Source organism: Triticum urartu, chromosome 3 (assembly GCF_003073215.2).
Source record: "Triticum urartu cultivar G1812 chromosome 3, Tu2.1, whole genome shotgun sequence".
In the NCBI taxonomy this organism is placed as follows: domain Eukaryota; kingdom Viridiplantae; phylum Streptophyta; class Magnoliopsida; order Poales; family Poaceae; genus Triticum; species Triticum urartu.
The window spans coordinates 120454322-120475386 of NC_053024.1; positions in this window are offsets into that span (position 1 = coordinate 120454322).

A 21065-nucleotide genomic window follows, 5' to 3' on the forward strand; every position below is an offset into this window, starting at 1 on the left:
ACTTCATTGAATACTTGACTATGGCTTGCTTAGTGTAGTCTACCTTCCGCTGCATGGTAATAGGTTTATCTCTATCGTTTGTCTTCGAAACTTCCATGTTTCTAAGACTTCCGTAAAAATCTCCTATTCACCCCCCTCTAGTCGATCACTAGCACTTTCAATTGGTATCAGAGCAAGGTACTCCCTTGTTGTGCGTGATTTGGTTTAACCACCTGGAGTTTTAGCTATGTCGACTGCAGGGATAATCAAAGTCTACGCTGCATGCCCAGTCTTCGATGGAACGGAATATCCCTACTGGAAGAATAAGATGCGCATGCATCTTGAAGCCATTGATGTCGACCTCTGGTATGTCGTCAAGAATGGCGTCCCCAAGGCTGGTGAAGGTGTCACCGCTGCTGATGTCAAGAAGTTCCTTCAACTGGACTCCACTGCCAAAAACATCATCTGTGGTCATCTAACCAAAGGGCAGTATGGCCGTCTGAGTGCTCTAGGAACATCTAAGCTAGTCCGGGACTGGGTCTCTAAGGTCAACGAAGGCGTCTCAACCTAGAGAGATCAAAGAATCAGTGTCCTTCGCAACCCCTTCAACCGCTTCAAGAGAAACTACAATGAGAATGTTCAGGTCACGTTTGATCGACTCAGTGACATCACGAATGAGCTTCAAGCCCTCGGCGCTATTGAGATCACCAAGCATGAAGTCGTCAAGACACTCCTGAGATCACTTGATAGCTTGTTTGACACCCTAGCCCTGATGATTCTAGAACGCCCTGACTTCAAGACACTCGATCCATCTGATATACTTGAAAGGCTCAACACACATGAGTTTCAGCTTTTTGAGAAAATAGACATCTACGGTCCCAACTATGGGCGAACTCGTGCTTTGAAGGCAAAAGCTGTTTCCTCATCTGAAGAAGAATCTGATTGCAGTTCGGATGATCCTGAAGACATTAGAAAGGAGCTTGCTATGCTTGTGAAGAAGTTTCAGAAATTCACCAAGAAGAAAGGCTTTAGAAAGTCCTCACGATCCATCTCAAGGAATGATGAAGCTTCTGCTCATGACTACAAGAAGAGAACATGTCACAAGTGCAAGAAACCTGGTCACTACATCTCTGAGTGTCCGTAGTGGGACAATGAGAACAAGAAGAAGAAGAAGAGCAAGGAATATGATTCTGACGACAAGAAGAAGAAGAAATACTCAAAGTCTTCTTCCAAGTCTTCCTCAAAGTCTTCATCACACAAGAAGAGCTCATCTGGCAAGGCTTGTGCATTTGTTGGCAAGGAAATGGATTCAGAGGAGGAGTCCGCTTCTGAGGAGGCGGAGGTGGAGTCTGAGGAGGAGTCCGATTCTGGCGTTGCAAGTCTGGCTACATCATACGTTGCCAAGTCCATCTTCAACACTGAAGACCATGACTTCATCACCGACGCCGATGTTAATGACAAGGACAACTCTGCTCCCACCTACTGCTTCATGGCACGCGGTGCCAAGGTAAAATCACGCACTACTCACTATCAAACATCCAGTGAAGATGGCTCTGACTGTGGTTCCAAACCCAGCTACAAAACACTTGCTAAAATTGCAACTGAACAACAGAAAGCTATGGAACATATTCAAAAACTGTTAGACAAAAGCGATGACCTGTTAGACGCTGAAATGACTCGATCTTAGTCCTTAATTGAAGACATAAAAAATCTTCATATTAAGTATGAGGAACTTGAAAGTCGTCATGAAATGCTCTCGACAACTCATGAGAAGCTTTCCTATGATTATCTTCAAAGGAAGCAAGATCTTGAGAAATTGAGAGCAACTCATGAAGATCTTCAAAAGGAAAACGAGTCACTTCGCGCCAAACAGATTAGTTCCGCTCAGGAAGGATTTGAACCACCATGTCTTAAATGCATTGAGCGTGACAACGCTACTTCTGTTCCTGGATGTTCTACTACTGCTACTGTTGCACTATCTTCAACTGTTGATGTGGTAACTAACCCCTCTGCTGAGGATACCATTGCTATTGCTGATGAAAATGCTAGGTTGAAGACATTGCTTGAAATGGGGATGTACAAAAGTCTCAAAGGGCATCAGACACTATGTGATGTCCTCAAAAGGCAGATCCTAAACCGAAATCCTAGGAAAGAGGGTGTTGGGTTCGAAAGGAAAATGAATGTTGATGGCTTTTACTGGAAACCTGAGCAGTACCCCAAAACCACATGGGTTGCTGCAAAGGAACCTTCAGTGGATCCATCCACCCTATCTGGATTCACTTGTGGTAATCCCATTGTTATTGATAAATCCTTTGATGCAAACTATAAACTGTTTAAGAATCAGAAGGGTGAAGTGTTTGCCAGGTATATTGGTACTAACTGCAGGTATGGGCCACCTATGAACACAGTCTGGGTACCGAAAAAGTATTTGGAGAATCTTCTTGTGAATGTCGTCATGACACCACAAGTGAAGAAGACAAACCCCAGACCACAGGCTTCATATGGTCCAAAGGCTTCATACAGACAGAGGACTCACCTGAGTCGCACTAACGCAAATGTTTTACAGGGAAATCATACTCAGGCCTATGAATATGAGCGGGTTTCATCAAACCGCCATGTTCATACGACCAAGAACTACTCTGCTTATTATTATGAGTACTATTGTCCTCCTGCAAGACTTTTTGCTAGGGCTCTGTCGGTGTCAAAACCGGCGGATCTTGGGTAGGGGGTCCCGAACTGTGCGTCTAGGCCGGATGGTAACAGGAGGCAAGGGACACGAAGTTTTACCCAGGTTCGGGCCCTCTTGATGGAGGTAAAACCCTACGTCTTGCTTGATTAATATTGATGATATGGGTGTTACAAGAGTAGATCTACCACGAGATCAGAGAGGCTAAACCCTAGAAGCTAGCCTATGGTATGATTGTATGTTGTGATTGTTGTCCTACGGACTAAAACCCTTCGGTTTATATAGACATCGGAGAGGGTTAGGGTTACACAAGGTCGGTTACAAAGGAGGAGATATCCATATACGTATTGCCTAGATTGCCTTCCACGCCAAGTAGAGTCCCATCCAGACACGAGACGAAGTCTTCAATCTTGTATCTTCATAGTCTAATAGTCCGGCTAATGGAGATAGTCCGGCTGTCCGGAGACCCCCTAATCCATGACTCCCTCAGTAGCCCCTGAACCAGGCTTCAATGACGATGAGTCCGGCGTGCAGTTGTCTTCGGCATTGCAAGGCGGGTTCCTTCTCCGAATACGTCACAGAAGAATTTGAATACGAGGATAGTGTCCGATCCTGCAAAATGAGTTCCACATCCCACCATAGAGAGAATAATGTTTTCGCGGATCTAATTTGCTAGCTTGTTTCGACAACATGAAGTTATGTCATGGACCGGTGATTATTTGAACCGTTTCTTTTAACCAGCCCCGCACATAACGCGAGGCAGTTTTTTGACATGTCTTGTCAAAGCAGAGATCGTGTCCGCTTATTACGGGATTCTCATCAATACGGGCGTGGGTAACCCAACTGCGCCATCAGTTGCGGCGCTTGGGGGATAAGCGATTTTTACCAGGCAAGTGGGGACGCTTAATTTTGTCCGCCCATATAAAGGGATAAGGATTCACCTTTCTATCCATGCCTTCTTCCTCCTCTACTCATCCACTCCCGCACACTCGAGCTCTACCGCCCAAGCTCTCACTTCCATCTCAACTTTCTCCAACCATGTCCGGAGCGGGAGGCAAGTGGATGGTCTCCTCCGTCACGGAGGGAGACGTCAAGAAACTGAGGAGAGCCGGATACCTGCCCGACGACATCGCGCACCGGCTCCCAGATGAGGGACAACTCATCCCCACCCCCAAACCCCATGAGAGGGTGGTATTCCTCACCCATTTCCTCCACGGACTGGTATTCCCTCTCCATCCCTTCGTCTGGGGGCTCATGTTTTCTTACGGCCTGGATTTCCACGATCTGGCCCCGAACTTCATCCTCAACATCTCGGCGTTTATCGTCGTGTGCGAGGCCTTCCTCCGCATCAAGACCCACTTCGGCTTATGGCTGAAGACCTTCAACGTCAAGCCGAAGGTATTGAGCGGCCGCCAGGCGGAGTGCGGAGGCGCCATGGTGGGCAAGATGCCCAACATCACATGGCTCGAGGGCTCCTTCATGGATACCATAAAGGGGTGGCAATCGGGGTGGTTCTATAACACCGAGCCGCGCGACCCCGCATGGGTAGCGGCCCCCGAGTTCTGATCTGGCATCCCCATGTGGCTCACCTCCTCGAAAGAGAAGGGCCTGTCCTGGGGTAATTCAAAAGAGCTGACCGGACTCCAGTCATGTATGCATATGCAGGCTTCTCTGCTGGCGTCCGCCGCACTAACTACGGAGGTCGCCGTACTGAAGCAGGACCTCGATGGGTCCAAGAAAGAGCTTAGCCTTGTCAAGAGGCAGCTCGAGGAGAATGAAGGTAAGTAATACCCCGTCTATAGATATATGTATATAAAAAAGGATGCGACTGCAAAATGACAGGATCATTGTATGTTTTGCCAGGTGCCACGACTGAGGTGGCGACCCTGAAGCAAGCGCTGACCAAGGCTGAAGAAACAGCGGCCAAGGAGCGCACCGAGCGAGAGAGGCACGAGGCTTGGGTGGGCGAGGTGAATAAGAGCTCCAGGCTCTCATGACGAAGCACGAAACATTGGAGCTTGACTCGAAGACGTGAGAGTCTGAGCTTGCCGCGGCCCGTGAGAGCGCAAAGAGTGCCAAGGCCGAGGCCCAGAAGGCCCTTCAGGAGATCGACGCGATGAAGAAGATAGCGGCAGGTAAGGCTTTCTATATGCAAAGCAAGCATGTAAAGGTGAATTGCCGATTACTTACCCGAATCCGGAGCTCTTCAGGAGAATTCGCACATTTGCCCCGCAGTGTGTCCGATGCCGCACAATTCTACCAGGCCGAGGATGGAAGCTCGACGGAGAAGCTGTTCTGGTCTCAGTATGCTGAGGCCGAACATCCGGTGCCAATGAGCGACCAGCTGAAGCAGATGGCCGAGCTACATATGGCCTGGCGACGCCCTTCCGAATAGTTTCTTCGGCCTGGTGAGGTGGCTTGTGGATGCCTGCCCTCGGCTGGAGGTCGTCAAGCGATCCGTCTGCATAGAAGGTGCCCGCCGGGCTTTCGCCCGTGTAAAAATGCAGTGGGTCAAGCTAGACTCCGTGAAGCTGATCAAGGAGGGGCCACCGGAGGGCAAGGAGCACCGCCACCCCAAGATGTACTACGAGGGTGTTCTGCCGGGTGCCCGTCTTATCGCGGATGAGTGTTCGCAAAATGTAATATTTGAATGAGACTTGCTCGTGTTGTCCTGTATGTATGAAAACTTGTATTATGTTCGCTATGCAACGCTTGTTAGAATTTAAAATATTACCTTCTGTTTGGCTGTTTATCCAATCTAAGAGATGGCTAGTCCTCGGCTTCTGCCCCCATGCCACTAGTGCTGGGGTGTTCGGGATAAACCTGAGCACTCTTGTTCCCATGTTTGGGTCCTTCGAGGGAGGTGCTTAGCACAACGAACAAGGCAACCAGACTAATAATGCTTTATCACTCTCACTTAGCCATAGAATTCTATAATTTCAAATTTCGACGAAGCCCCTGGTATTCGGAAGGCTGAATTCGGGGCGCGATACACGCCTGTAAGCCAGATGGAGCTGGCCCCTCGCCCTAAGCGGCATAAGTCTTTAGGGACTCGAAAAACCTCGCCGAACAGCGACCAGTCTCTCGCCTTATCATGATAGTCAGTTTTAGCTTTCTCTACTGAGGTGCTCAGCCCGGCAGAACCAGGGCACAATCGCAGTAGTTCTCCTAGCGCTACCTTAGCCAATAGAGTGGAACGTAAGGTACCAAAACATAGGAGCCGGGAAAACCCAACATTTGACCAAAGACATGATTCAGAGCTGATGCATATAATGCTATAAGTTGGGGGTGCCGCACTTGTGAAAGTGTTTGGACTTTTCACACCATATTGTGGGTACGTAAGCCCCTGGTGCATTGGCTGTACCAGAGTGTACGGTTGCAAGGTGTCATTAATGAGCACATAGATATATATATATAACAAAAATGCAATAATATTCGTAATGTCATGCATTGTATATTAAAAAATTGCATTAAAGCAGAGTGATACAGATAGTGCAATAAGCAAAAGAGTAGGACTATGTCCCTTCCAAGGGCGAGCTGAGGAATGATATGAAATCTGTAATCAACCTGGGAATTCCGTTGTATAACGTAGTTGTCTGCCTCCTTGGTTGTTGTATCATTTGTTTTGACAATAGAGCTGTCGGACAGTGTTTCCAGAGATTAAAGTCCTGAAAGAAAAAGAAAAATAACCAAACGGGAAGCCCCTAGTGCGGTTTAGGCCGCGTTTTGGGGCGTGCCGTAGTTGTGCCCCCCCTCCCCACCTGTGCCCATGATATTTTTAATGCGTAATTATGTACGCGGGGCACGAATAATGCCGTTGGGCTGGGATTAGGGTGGCCGCCGTATTGCTACGCGAGCTCAGATCGCGCCAGGCGGTCTGTCTGCCGATTGCCCCGAGCGCGCTTGAAGGTGTCCGGGCTTTGAAACACCGAACTGGTAGGTTGCTTTGAGAGGCTGCTTTGCGCTTCTGCTGCAAGGGCCGCGGTGTGCTCCTCTGTTCGGAGAGAGCGCTCTGTGTTTCCATTGACTGTAATAACTCCGCGAGGTCCTGGAATCTTGAGCTTGAGGTATGCATAATGTGGTACCGCATTGAATCTAGCGAATGCGGTTCGTCCGAGCAGCGCGTGAGAACCACTGCGGAACGGGACTATATCGAAGATTAACTCTTTGCTTCGGAAGTTATCCGCGGATCCGAAGACCACTTCCAGTGTAATTGAGCCTGTGCAGTGTGCCTCTACGCCTGGAATGATGCCTTTAAAGGTCGTTTTTGTGGGTTTGATCCTTGAGGGGTCTATACCCATTTTGCGCATTGTGTCCTGATAAAGCAGGTTCAGGCTGCTGCCGCCATCCATAAGGACTCGAGTGAGGTGAAATCCGTCGATGATTGGGTCTAAGACCAGTGCGGCGAATCTGCCATGACGGATACTAGTGGGGTGGTCCCTGCGGTCGAAGGTGATCGGACAGGAGGACCAAGGGTTGAACTTTGGGGCGACTGGCTCCAACGCATATACGTCCCTGAGCGCACGCTTCCGCTCCCTCTTGGGGATGTGGGTTGCATATATCATGTTCACCGTCCACACTTGCGGGGGAAACCTCTTCTGTCCTCTAGTGTGCGGCTGCCGGGGTTCTTCCTCGTCATCGCTATGCGGCCCCTTGTCCTTGTTTTCGGCAATTAACTTGCGGGCCTGCTTGAACACCCAACAATTCCTGTTGGTGTGATTGGATGGCTTGTCTGGGGTGTCGTGTATTTGACACGAGCGATCGAGTATACGGTCCAAGCTGGACGGACCCGGCGTACTTTGTTTAAATGGCTCTTTCCGCTGACCGGGTTTAGAGCCTTTGAATCTGGCATTGACTGCCGTATCCTCAGTACTTTCGCTGTTAATGCGGCGCTTATGCTTGTTGCGATGTGACCTACTATTGTCTTCCTTGGTATCTGAGGTACCATGGTTCTTTGATATGTTATTACTGCGAGCCAACCAGCTGTCTTCTCCCGCACAAAAGCGAGTCATGAGCGTCGTGAGAGCTGCCATAGATTTCGGCTTTTCCTGACCAAGGTGCCGGGCTAGCCACTCATCTCGGATTTTGTGCTTGAAAGCCGCTAAGGCCTCCGCATCCGGACAGTCGACGATTTGATTTTTCTTTGTAAGGAACCGAGTCCAGAATTGCCTGGCCGACTCTTCTGGCTGCTGAATTATGTGGCTCAATTCATCGGCGTCTGGTGGTCGCACATAAGTGCCCTGAAAGTTGTCGAGGAATGCGGCTTCCAGATCTTCCCAGCAGCTAATGGAGTCCGCTGGCAAGCTATTAAGCCAATGCCGCGCTGGTCCTTTGAGTTTTAGTGGGAGGTACTTGATGGCATGTAAGTCATCACCGCGGGCCATGTGGATGTGGAGGAGGAAGTCCTCAATCCATACTGCGGGATCTGTTGTGCCGTCGTATGATTCAATGTTTACAGGTTTGAAACCTTCTGGGAATTGATGTTCCGTTACTTCATCTGTGAAGCATAAGGGGTGTGCGGCGCCTCTGTATTGGGCTATATCGCGACGCAGCTCGTATGGGTCCTGCCCGCTGTGTTCGGCCCGGCCGGATTTTCTTTTACTGTATCCGGCATGATGTTTACCGTCTCGTAGAGTGGTGCACCCTCGTGATCCGTAGATCGATCTTGAATACTTTGCTTTGTCCTCAATATGTCTCGCAGGTCTGGAGTATCTCTCCATGCCTTTTTATTTGGATGGCGTTGGGGTGGAGGCTGAGCTTTTGGCTGGAATGCCTCTCTATCGCGGCCACGAGGTGGCCGATCAGCCGTATCATACGCTTCTTCCTCTAGTCGGGGTTAACCTGCGCCTTGGGTAACTCTTGGAGGGACGCTCGAGTTTATATTCCTCGGCAGCGAGGACTTCAGTCCATTTGTCAGCTATCAGATCTTGATCAGCTTGAAGCTGTTGCTGCTTTTTCTTCAGGCTATTTGCCGTGGCCATAAGCCTGCGCTTGAAGCGCTCTTCTTCGACGGGATCCTCTGGTACGGTGAATTCATCGTCGCCGAGGCTTGCCTTGTCTTCGGAGGGGGGCATGTAATTGTCATCCTCCTCCTCTTCGCCAGCCGCTCTCTCAGGAGAGCTGGCTCCTTCATCCTCCTGCTCTAAATCTTGCTGGAGGGGATTGTTGTTGTCTTCAGCGCTATCCAGAGTGTTATTATCTCATGTGCCGGTATCACCACTTTTGCTTTAGCGGAACTTAGAGCGGTGCCGCTGACGTCGGCGCTTGGGTTGCTTCTTGGAGGGGTCATCCTCTGCTATCTCGTCACTGTTACCTTCATTGGGTGTATCCACCATGTATATGTCATACGACGAGGTGGCTTTCCAGTGCCCTATAGGTGCTGGTTCATGTTCGTCTCCTACATCGTCGTCCATACCGTCGATGACTTCGGAGTCGAAGTCAAGCATGTCGGTTAAATCATCGACAGTGGCTACAAAGTGGGTGGTGGGTGGGCGTCAAATTTCTTCGTCGTCCGCATCCCAATCCTGTTGGCCATAATCCGGCCAGGGCTCTCCTGACAAAGAGAGAGACCTTAGTGAATTCAGAATGTCGCCGAAGGGAGAGTGCTGAAAGATATCTGCGGCGGTGAATTCCATGATCAGCACCCAATCGGATTCGATGGGCAGGGGCGCAGATGGTTCGGGGTCCGAAAGAGAGTCCGGCACCTTGGAGTCACGGGCTGCGCAGAGGATTATGCTGGTGTTTGGCTCGATTGCCGTCGAGACTGCAGCCCCTGAGGCGGTGTCTAGCCACCCGTCCTCGATTGGCACAGCTGGCTCCGAGCTAAGGGTCAGAGCTGATGCGGGCGCGTCCTCTGGGGTACCATCCGGTGGCAGAGCTAGGTCATACCCATCACGACAGTGCGGCGTGCCCGGCTGTGGCTCGAATCCGTCGAAGTTCAAGTCCCCATGGATGTTGGCCGTGTAATTCAAACTTCCAAATCTGACCTGATGGCCAGGGGCGTAGCTTTCAATCTGCTCCAGATGGCCAAGCGAATTAGCCCGTAGTGCAAAGCCGCCGAATACGAAGATCTGTCCGGGGAGAAAAGTCTCACCCTGGACCACATTGCTATCGATGATAGTAGGAGCCATCAAGCCTAACAGCGACGACACAGAGGAACTCTCAATGGAAGCACCAGTGTCGGTGTCAAAACCGGTGGATCTCGGGTAGGGGGTCCCAAACTATGCGTCTAGGCCGGATGGTAACAGGAGGCAAGGGACACGAAGTTTTACCCAGGTTCGGGCCCTCTTGATGGAGGTAAAACCCTCCATCCTGCTTGATTAATATTGATGATATGAGTGTTACAAGAGTAGATCTACCACGAGATCAGAGAGGCTAAACCCTAGAAGCTAGCCTATGGTATGATTGTATGTTGTGATTGTTGTCCTACGGACTAAAACCCTTCGGTTTATATAGACACCGGAGAGGGTTAGGGTTACACAAGGTCGGTTACAAAGGAGGAGATATCCATATACATATTGCCTAGCTTGCCTTCCACGCCAAGTAGAGTCCCATCCGGACACGAGACGAAGTCTTCAATCTTGTATCTTCATAGTCTAACAGTCCGGCCAATGGAGATAGTCTGGCTGTCCGGAGACCCCCTAATCCAGGACTCCCTCAGGCTCCAAAGCCAAAGTTCTCAGATGCTGCACTTAGACTCATTGCTTCGAATCCACCCTTGAAGATGTCGGTGGCTAAGAAAGCTTAACTCTCTTTTGGAGGGAAGGGTCTCCAGCCGAAAATCAAACTCGTCTGAAGCTATTGCTGGGGACCTTAAACATCTTGTAGGGCGCAAGATCAAATGCCCAAATGGTCTTATTATGTATTTTGTTCCTTGAGTCGCTTGCTACTTGCCCTATCAGTCCTAACCTCGATCTAAGCTTTCATAATCCACTTGCTCGTCAAATGTTTATGCTTCACAATTGTCTTCGTGAAGCCTATCCCCCTAACTGCACTGTAGGGTATGACACCAGCTGCTTCAGAATGGATTATTGATAGTGGATGTACTAATCACATGACTGGCAAGCGAAGTCTTCTCATGGACTCAACTTTACGTCCATCTGACAAGAGTCACATCACATTTGTTGATACTGGTAAAAGCAAGGTATTGGGTCTAGGTAGAGTTGCAATCTCAAGGGAGCAACACATGTATAAAGTGATGCTTGTTGAATCCCTTGGTTTCAACTTAATGTCTGTCTCAATGCTTTGTGATTTAAACATGATTGTGATATTTGGAAAATATCGTTGCCTTGTTCTAATGGAATCTGACAAGTCTCTAGTCTTTGAAGGGTATCAGAAAGATGATTTGTACGTGGTAGATTTCTCAGCAGGACCACAGCTTGCCGTATGTCTTCTAGCAAAAGCTTCAGAATGCTGGCTCTAGCATCGGAGGCTAGGGCATGCCGGCATGAGGAACTTGCACACTCTTGCAAAGAAGAATCATATCATAGGCATCGAGGGTGTCAAGTTCAAGAAGGATCACTTATGCGGTGCCTGTGAAGCTGGAAAGATGACGAGGGCCAAGCATCCCTCGAAGACAATCATGACAACGACTCAACCCTTCGAACTGCTACACATGGACCTCTTCGGTCCAACTCACTACTCAACTCTTACTACTACTGCTTGTCTCTATGGCTTTGTCGTTGTTGATGATTATTCAAGATATACATGGGTGCATATAATCCTCTACAAGACTGAAGTGCAGGATGTCTTCAGACGCTTCGCCAATCGAGCCATGAACAACTATGGCGTTAAGATCAAGCACATCTGAAGTGACAATGGCACTGAATTCAAGAACACCGGCCTCGACACTTATCTTGATACTTTGGGCATCACTCATGAATTCTCAGCTCCGTCCACGCCGCAGCAAAATGGCGTCATAGAACGCAAGAACAGAACACTTATTGAGATGGCTCGGACAATGCTCGATGAATACAAGACTCCAAGAAAGTTCTGGCCTAAATCCATTGATACTGCATGCCATATCATCAACCATGTTTACCTTCACAAGCTTCTGAACAAAACATCCTATGAGCTCCTCACTGGTAAGAAGCCAAATGTCAGTTACTTCAGAGTATTTGGTGCTAGGTGCTGGATCAAGGATCCACACCACACTTCAAAATTTGCACCGAAAGCACATGAAGGTTTTATGCTTGGATATGGAAAGGATTCGCACTCCTACAGAGTCTTCAACCTCTTTCACTATAAAGTGGTTGAAACTATGGATGTGCAGTTCGATGAGACTAACGGCTCGCAAAGAGAGCACCCGCCAAATGTGCTAGATGAAGTTCCATCCAGTGAATCCATCAAGCTTATGGGAACTGGAGAAATCATACCATCTGAAGCCCAGCCTGAAGAGGAACTTATCATCTCTGCACCTGATAAACCTGAAGACAATGTTGATCCTGAAGACAATCCTTCTAACGATGACAATGATCAACAAGAGCAAAATCTTCGTCCTGCTCATCCTCGTGTTGCAAATGAAGTACAAATTGAGAGAATAATTGACAGCATCAATGCACCTGGTCCACTCACTCGTTCAAGGGCAACACAACTAGCAAATTTATGTGGACACTTCACATTTGTCTCAATATCAGAACCCAAGAAAGTTGATGAAGCCTTCATGGAACCTGAATGGATTCAAGCTATGCAAGAAGAGCTTCAACAATTTGAGTTGAATAATGTATGGGAACTGGTCAAGCGTCCTGGTCCTCGTAAGCACAATATCATAGGCACTAAATGGATATATTGCAACAAGCAAGATGAGCATGGTCAAGTTGTCAGAAACAAAGCTCGTCTCGTTGCTCAAGGATACACTCCAGTTGAAGGAATTGACTTCGATGAAACTTTTGCTCCTGTGGCTAGGCTTGAAGCTATACGCATACTGCTGTCCTATGCAAATCATCATAACATTCTTCTGTACCAAATGGATGTGAAGAGCGCTTTTCTCAATGGCAAGATTGAAGAAGAAGTGTATGTTGCACAACCGCCTCGCTTTGAAGATCCAAAACATCCTCACATGGTTTACAAGCTCAACAAGGCACTGTATGGCCTTAAACAAGCCCCTCGAGCTTGGTATGACACACTCAAAGACTTCCTGAAGAGCAAAGGCTTCAAACCTGGTTCCCTGGATCCCACTCTCTTCACGAAGACATATGATGGTGAACTATTTGTGTGCCAAATATATGTGGATGACATTATCTTCGGCTGCACCAACCAGAAATAAAGTGATGAGTTTGGATATATGATGCAAGAGCAATATCAGATGTCCATGATGGGTGAACTAAAGTTCTTCCTTGGTCTTCAAATACGACAGCAACGCAACGACATCTTTATATCTCAAGAGAAATACCTCAAAGATTGCCTGAAGAAGTTTGGAATGCAAGACTACAAAGGTTACACGACGCCAATGCCAGCTAAACACCATCTGGGTCCCGACGACAATGGTAAAGAGTTCGATCAAAAGTTATACCGCTCCATGATTGGTTCTCTGCTTTATTTATGTGCATCTAGGCCAGATATCATGTTTAGTGTTTGCATGTGTGCCCGATTCCAAGCGGCACCAAAGGAGTCGCATCACTTAGCTGTGAAGCGAATTCTTCAATATTTGGCTCACACCCCAACACTAGGATTATGGTATCTAAAGGGCTCAGAGTTTGATCTAGTTGGATTCTCGGATGCTAATTATGCTGGTGACAAGGTGGATTGCAAGTCTACATCAGGCACATGTCACTTTCTAGGACGGTCACTTGTTTGTTGGTCTTCAAAGAAGCAGAACTGTGTATCTCTCTCCAATGCTAAATCTGAATACATTGTTGCTGGATCTTGCCGTGCTCAGCTTCTATGGATGAAGCAAACACTCAAAGACTATGGCATTCATCTGAAGCAAGTGCCACTCTACTGCGATAACGAGAGCGCCATCAAGATTGCTAACAACCCAGTTCAGCACTCGAAGACAAAGCACATTGAAATTCGTCATCACTTTCTCAAAGATCATGTCATGAAGGAAGATATTGATATCATACACGTCAACACTGAAGAGCAACTGGCAGATATCTTCACAAAGCCCTTGGATGAGAAGAGGTTTTGCAAGCTACGGTGTGAGCTAAATATCTTGGAATCCTCAAATGTCCTGTTATCAGGCACACATCCTAACACTTATGCATGCTGATGACTTAGATGTGCAACACACGGAGTAACGTATGTCTTCAATCAATGAAGACTTACATTCTGAGTGTGAATACATTAACATGGAATTTGACTTCAGGGCGCCACGATAATTGTGCGCCGTGTCTGGGTCTAATACTTCCTATACGGTGGGTAAGGCCACCACCAAATTCTTCCCTTAGAAGTGTTTTTCACATGGCGTTACATTTGCAAAGTCTTCGCTTTCTGTTTGTCTTCAATGTTAACATGGCCTCATGTTTATCTTCAATTTGGTTTCTGTCTGTCTTCAATGTTAAATGTCTTCACGTTGAATCTTTTGAACTAAGTGAATGTGATCGGACCCTAACCCCTCTATGCTTCTATCTTAAGTCTATCTATCCAAATCATATGCATTCTATTGACACTGTCAAAATGTCTTCTCTGCGTCCTTGTCAGCAGAAGACACAGAGACAAACATTAATCCGTTTTCAATGCTAAATCCTTCAACCTGAAACCCGAAGAAGTGGGAACGACCACCCAACAATCCAGGCGTGTGTGGGAACATGGAACAACCTCCAATCTGTTGCATGATCGCCACATGTCCTTCAGATGTGAACCGCCAGGGGCACCTGTGTAATAACACTATGACACTGTGCCGTCCCTGTCCCTATAAATACACGCCTCACCACAGTCATTATCCTTTCTTCCACTCTCGCACAAACCCTAGTGATACGCTCCAACGTATCTATAATTTTTGAATTGCTCCATGCTATATTATCTACTGTTTGGACTATATTGGGCTTTATTTTCCACTTATATTATTTTTTGGGACTAACCTATTAACCGGAGGCCCAGCCCAGAATTGCTATTTTTTTACCTATTTCAGTGTTTCAGATAAAACAGAATATCAAAAGGAGTTCCAAACGGAATAAAATCTTTGGAACTGATTTTCTCACCGAACGTGATCCAGAGACTTGGACCCTACTGCAAGGGAAGCGAGTGCTCACGGGGGTGGGGGGCCCCCCTAGGGCGCGCCCCCTGCCTCGTGGGCCCCTCGGTGCTCCACCGACGTACTCCTTCCTCCTATATATACACACGTACCCCCAAACGATCAGAACAGGAGCCAAAAACCTAATTCCACCGCCGCAACTTTCTGTATCCACGAGATCCCATCTTGGGGCCTGTTCCGGAGCTCCGCCGAAGAGGGCCGTCATCACGGAGGGCTTCTACATCATCATAGCCTCCGATGTCTCCGATTAAGTGTGAGTAGTTTACCTCAGACCTTCGGGTCCATAGTTAGTAGCTAGATGGCTTCTTCTCTCTCTTTGAATCTCAATACAAAGTTCTCCCCCTCTCTTGTGGAGATCTATTCAATGTAATCTTCTTTTTGTGGTGTGTTTGTTGAGACCGATGAATTGTGGGTTTATGATCAAGTCTATCTATGAATAATATTTGAATCTTCTCTAAATTCTTTTATGTATGATTGGTTATCTTTGCAAGTCTCTTCGAATTATCCGTTTGGTTTGGCCAACTAGATTGGTAGTTCTTGCCATGGGAGAAGTGCTTAGCTTTGGGTTCAATCTTGCGGTGTCCTTACCTAGTGACAGAAGGGGCAGGAAGGCACGTATTGTATCGTTGCCATCGAGGATAACAAGATGGGGTTTATTTCATATTGCATGAATTTATCTCTCTACATCATGTCATCTTGCTTAAGGCGTTACTCTGTTTTTAACTTAATACTCTAGATACATGCTGGATAGCGGTCGATGAGTGGAGTAATAGTAGTAGATGCAGAATCGTTTCGATCTACTTGTCACGGACGTGATGCCTATATACATGATCATGCCTAGATATTCTCATAATTATGCACAATTCTATCAATTGCTCAACAGTAATTTGTTCACCCACTGTAGAATACTTATACTCTTGAGAGAAGCCACTAGTGGAACCTATGGCCCCCGGGTCTATTCTCATCATATCAATCTCCATCACTTTTATATTGTTTTGCTATTTACTTTGCCTTTACTTTTTACTTTGCATCTTTATATCAAAAAGACCAAAAATAGTCTATCTATCAGATCTCACTCTCGTAAGTGACCGTGAAGGGCTTGACAACCCCTAATCGCGTTGGTTGCGAGTAGCTATCGCTTTGTGCAGGTACGAGGACTTTAGCGTGGCCTCCTACTGGATTGATACCTTGGTTCTCAAAAACTGAGGGAAATACTTACGCTACTATGCTGCATCATCCCTTCCTCTTCAGGGAAAATCAACGCAAGCTCAAGACGTAGCAAGAAGGATTTCTAGCGTCGTTGCCGGGGAGTCTACGCAAAAAGTCAACATACCAAGTACCCATCACAATCCCTATCTCTCGCATTACATTATTTTCCATTTGCCTCTCGTTTTCCTCTCCCCCCAATTCACCCTTGCCGTTTTATTCGCCCTCTCTCTCCCTATCCTCCCTCTCTATTTGCCTCTTTTTGCCCGTTTGCTTTTTGTTTGCTCATGTGTTAGATTGCTTGTTTGTCGCGATGGCTCAAGATACTACCAAATTGTGTGACTTCACCAATACCAATAATAATGATTTCCTTAGCACTCCGATTGCTCCTCTTACCGATGCTGAATCTTGTGAAATTAATACTGCTTTGTTGAATCTTGTTATGAAAGATCAATTCGCCGGCCTTCCTAGTGAAGATGCCGCTACTCATCTGAATAGCTTCATTGATTTATGTGATATGCAAAAGAAAAAAGATGTCAATAATGATGTTGTTAAATTGAAGCTATTTCCTTTTTCGCTTAGAGATCGTGCTAAAGCTTGGTTTTCGTCTTTGCCTAAGAATAGTATTGATTCATGGAACAAGTGCAGAGATGCTTTTATCTCTAAGTATTTTCCTCCAGCTAAGATCATCTCTCTTAGAAACGATATAATGAACTTTAAACAAATTGATCATGAACATGTTGCACAAGCTTGGGAGAGAATGGAATTAATGATACATAATTGCCCTACTCATGGTTTGAATTTGTGGATGATTATACAAAAATAATTATGCCGGATTGAATTTTGCTTCTAGAAATATTTTAGATTCGGCCGCGGGAGGCACTTTTATGAAAATCACTTTAGGAGATGCTACTAAACTCCTAGATAATATTATGGTTAATTATTCTCAATGGCACACTGAAAGAACTTCTAATAAAAAAGTTCATGCGATAGAAGAAATTAATGTGTTGAGTGGGAAGATGGATGAACTTATGAAATTATTTGCTACTAAGAGTGTTTCCTCTGATCCTAATGATATGCCTTTGTCTACTTTGATTGACAATAACAATGAATCTATGGATGTGAATTTTGTTGGTAGGAATAATTTTGGTAACAACGCTTATAGAGGGAATTTTAATCCCAGGTCATATCCTAGTAATCCTTCTAATAATTATGGGAATTCCTACAACAACTCTTATGGAAATTATAATAATATGCCCTCTGATTTTGAATCTAATATTAAAGAATTTATTTCTTCGCAAAAGAATTTAAATGCTATGATTGAAGAAAAATTGCTCAAGATTGATGATTTGGCTAGGAACATTAATAGAATTGCTCTTGATGTTGATGCTTTGAAACTTAGATCTATTCCACCTAAGCATGATATTAATGAGTCTCTAAAATCCATGAGAATTTCAATTGATGAGTGTAAAGAAAGAACCACTAGGATGCGTGCTTCCAAAGATGCCTTTATTAAAGCGTGTTCTTCCAATTCCTATGAAAATCAAGATGAAGATCTAAAAGTTATTGATGTGTCTCCAATTAAATACTTATTTTGCAATATGAATCTTGATGAAACTGAATATGATCCTCCTTTACCTAGAAGGCGTTTTAAAAATTTGGAGTGTTTAGATCTTAATGATGAAATTGATGAAAGTGCGATGGAAAGAAATAAAAATCTAGATGTTGCTAAACCCACTATATTGGATTTCAAGGAATTTAATTATGAAAATTGCTCTTTGATTGATTGTATTTCCTTGTTGCAATCCGTGTTAAATTCTCCTCATGCTTATAGTCAAAATAAAGCGTTCACTAAACGTATCGTTGATGCCTTGATGCAATCTTATGAAGAAAAACTTGAGCTGGAAGTTTCTATCCCTAGAAAACTTTATGATGAGTGGGAACCAACTATTAAAATTAAGATTAAAGATCATGAGTTCTATGCTTTATGTGATTTGGGTGCTAGTGTTTCCACGATTCCAAAGACTTTGTGTGATTTGTTAGGTTTCCGTGATTTTGATGATTGCTCTCTAAACTTGCACCTTGCGGATTCCACTATTAAGAAACATATGGGAAGAATTAATGATGTTCTTATTGTTGCAAATAGGAATGATGTAACCATAGATTTTATTGTTCTTGACATAGATTTCAATCCTTCATGTCCTATTATTCTTGGTAGACCTTTCCTTAGAACGATTGGTGCAATTATTGATATGAAGGAAGGAAATATTAGATTCCAATTTCCGTTAAGGAAAGGCATGGAACACTTTCCTAGAAAGAAAATTAAATTACCTTATGAATCTATTATGAGAGCCACTTATGTATTGCCTACCAAAGATGGCAATACCTAGATCTATCCTTGCTTTTTATGCCTAGCTAGAGGCGTTAAACGATAGCGCTTGTTGGGAGGCAACCCAATTTTATTTTTTATTCCTTGCTTTTTGATCCTGTTTAGTAAGAAATAATTTATCTATCCTCTGTTTAGGCTGTGTTTTTGTGTGTGTTTAATTAGTGTTTGTGCCAAGTAGAACCGTTGGGAAGACTTGGGGAAAGTCTTGTTGAACTTGCTGTAAAAAACAGAAACTTTAGCGCTCACGAGAACTGCTGTCATTTTTATTTGAAGAGTGCTATTTATTTTATTATTTTTTAAGATGATTAATAGATAAATTCCTCACGTTCAGCAATTTATTTTAGAATTTTTGGGGTTCCAGATCTTGCTCTAGCTACATATTACTACAGACTGTTCTGTTTTTGACAGATTCTGTTTTTCGTGTGTTGTTTTCTTAGTTTATAATCCGTAGAGAAGTTGGAGTACAGTAGGTTTAACACCAATTTAAATAAAGAATGAGTTTATTACAGTACCTTGAAGTGGTCTTTTGTTTTCTTTCGCTAACGGAGCTCACGAGTTTTCTATTTTGAGTTTTGTGTTGTGAAGTTTTCAAGTTTTGGGTGAATTCTTTTGATGGATCATGGAACAAGGAGTGGAAAGAGCCTAAGCTTGGGGATGCCCATGGCACCCCCAATATAATCCAAGGACACCAAAAAGTCAAAGCTTGGGGATGCCCCCGGAAGGCATCCCCTCTTCCGTCCACTTCCATCGGTAATTTACTTGGAGCTATATTTTTTTTCACCAACATGATATGTGTTTTGCTTGGAGCGTCTTGTATTATTTGTGTCTTTGTTTGTTAGTATTCCACAATAATCCTTGCTGCACACACCTTTTGAGAGAGCCATACATGAATTAAAATTTGATAGAATACTCTATGTGCTTCACTTATATCTTTTGAGCTAGATAATTTTGCTCCATGTGCTTCACTTATATCTTTTGAGCTAGATAATTTTTCTCTATGTGCTTCACTTATATCTTTTGAGCTAGATAATTTTGCTCTATGTGCTTCACTTATATCTTTTGAGCTAGATAATTTTGCTCTATGTGCTTCACTTAGACCTTTTCAGAGCACAGTGGTGGATATGTTTTAAAGAAACTATTGATCTCTCATGCTTCACTTAAATCAATTTGAGAGTCTCTTAATAGCATGGTAATTTGCCTAATAATAATATGCTTGGTATTCAAGATTTGTGAAACTTTCTTTTGAGTGTGTTGAATACTAAGAAAAGATTGAAGCATGATAATTGTATTGAGATATGGAGGTGATAATATTAAAGTCATGCTAGTTGAGTAGTTTTGAATTTAAAGAATACTTGTGTTGAAGTTTGTGATTCCCGTAGCATACACGTATGGTGAACCGTTATGTGATGAAGTCGGAGCATGACTTATTTATTGATTGTCTTCCTAATGAGTGGCGGTCGGGGATGAGCGATGGTCTTTTCCTACCAATCTATCCCCCTAGGAGCATGGGCGTAGTACTTTGCTTTGATAACTTCTAGATTTTTGCAATAAGTATATGAGTTCTTTATGACTAATGTTGAGTCCATGGATTATACGCACTCTCACCCTTCCACCTTTGCTAGCCTCTCTAATACCGCGCAACTTTCGCCGGTATCATACACCTACCATATACCTTCCTCAAAACAGCCACCATACCTACCTATTATGGCATTTCCATAGCCATTCCGAGATATATTGCCATGCAACTTTCCACCATCTAGTTCATCATGACACATCCATCATTGTCATATTGCTTAGCATGATCATGTAGTTGACATAGTATTTGTGGCAAAGCCACCGTTCATAATTTTCATACTTGTGACTCTTGATTCATTGCATATCCCGGTACATCGCCGGATGCATTCACATAGAGTCATATTTTGTTCTAAGTATCGAGTTGTAATTGTTGAAGTATAAGAAAAATAAAAGTGTGATGATCATCATTATTAGAGCATTGTCCCAGTGAGGAAAGAATGATGGACACTATGATTCCCCCATAAGTCGGGATGAGACTCCGGACGAAAAAAAAGAGAGGCCAAAGAAGCCTGTAGCGACCTGACCCGAATGGATCACGTCTACTGTGCTACGGTGCCATCCCTGGATCAGTAATGCTGACACCACACAGTACATCGAGGTTTTATAGCAGAGTTGCAATCACACACTTATTACATCGATGGCTCAAAAAGAACTTATTACAATAAATATGGCTTAAGGCCATATTTTAAAGATAACAGCGGAAGACTTGGAAGATAAATGGGTCCATCAACTCCAGCGGCATCACTGAGTATAGAACCACGACCTAAACACCTCAATCATCGTCTGAAAAGTCTGCAACATTAACGTTGCAGCCCGAAACGGGTCAGCACATGGAATATGCTGGCAAAGTAACACATAGAGAGTAATGGAATGAAACAGCTATACTATATGCATATATGGCTGGTGGAAAGCTCTATGGTTACAGTTTTTGCGTAAAGCCAGTTTTTCCCTACTGCAAAGGAATAAATTTTATTTACTATCATGGTGGTTGTGAAACATTGAGAATGGTTGACAGCATTCTCAATCCCAATTAAAAG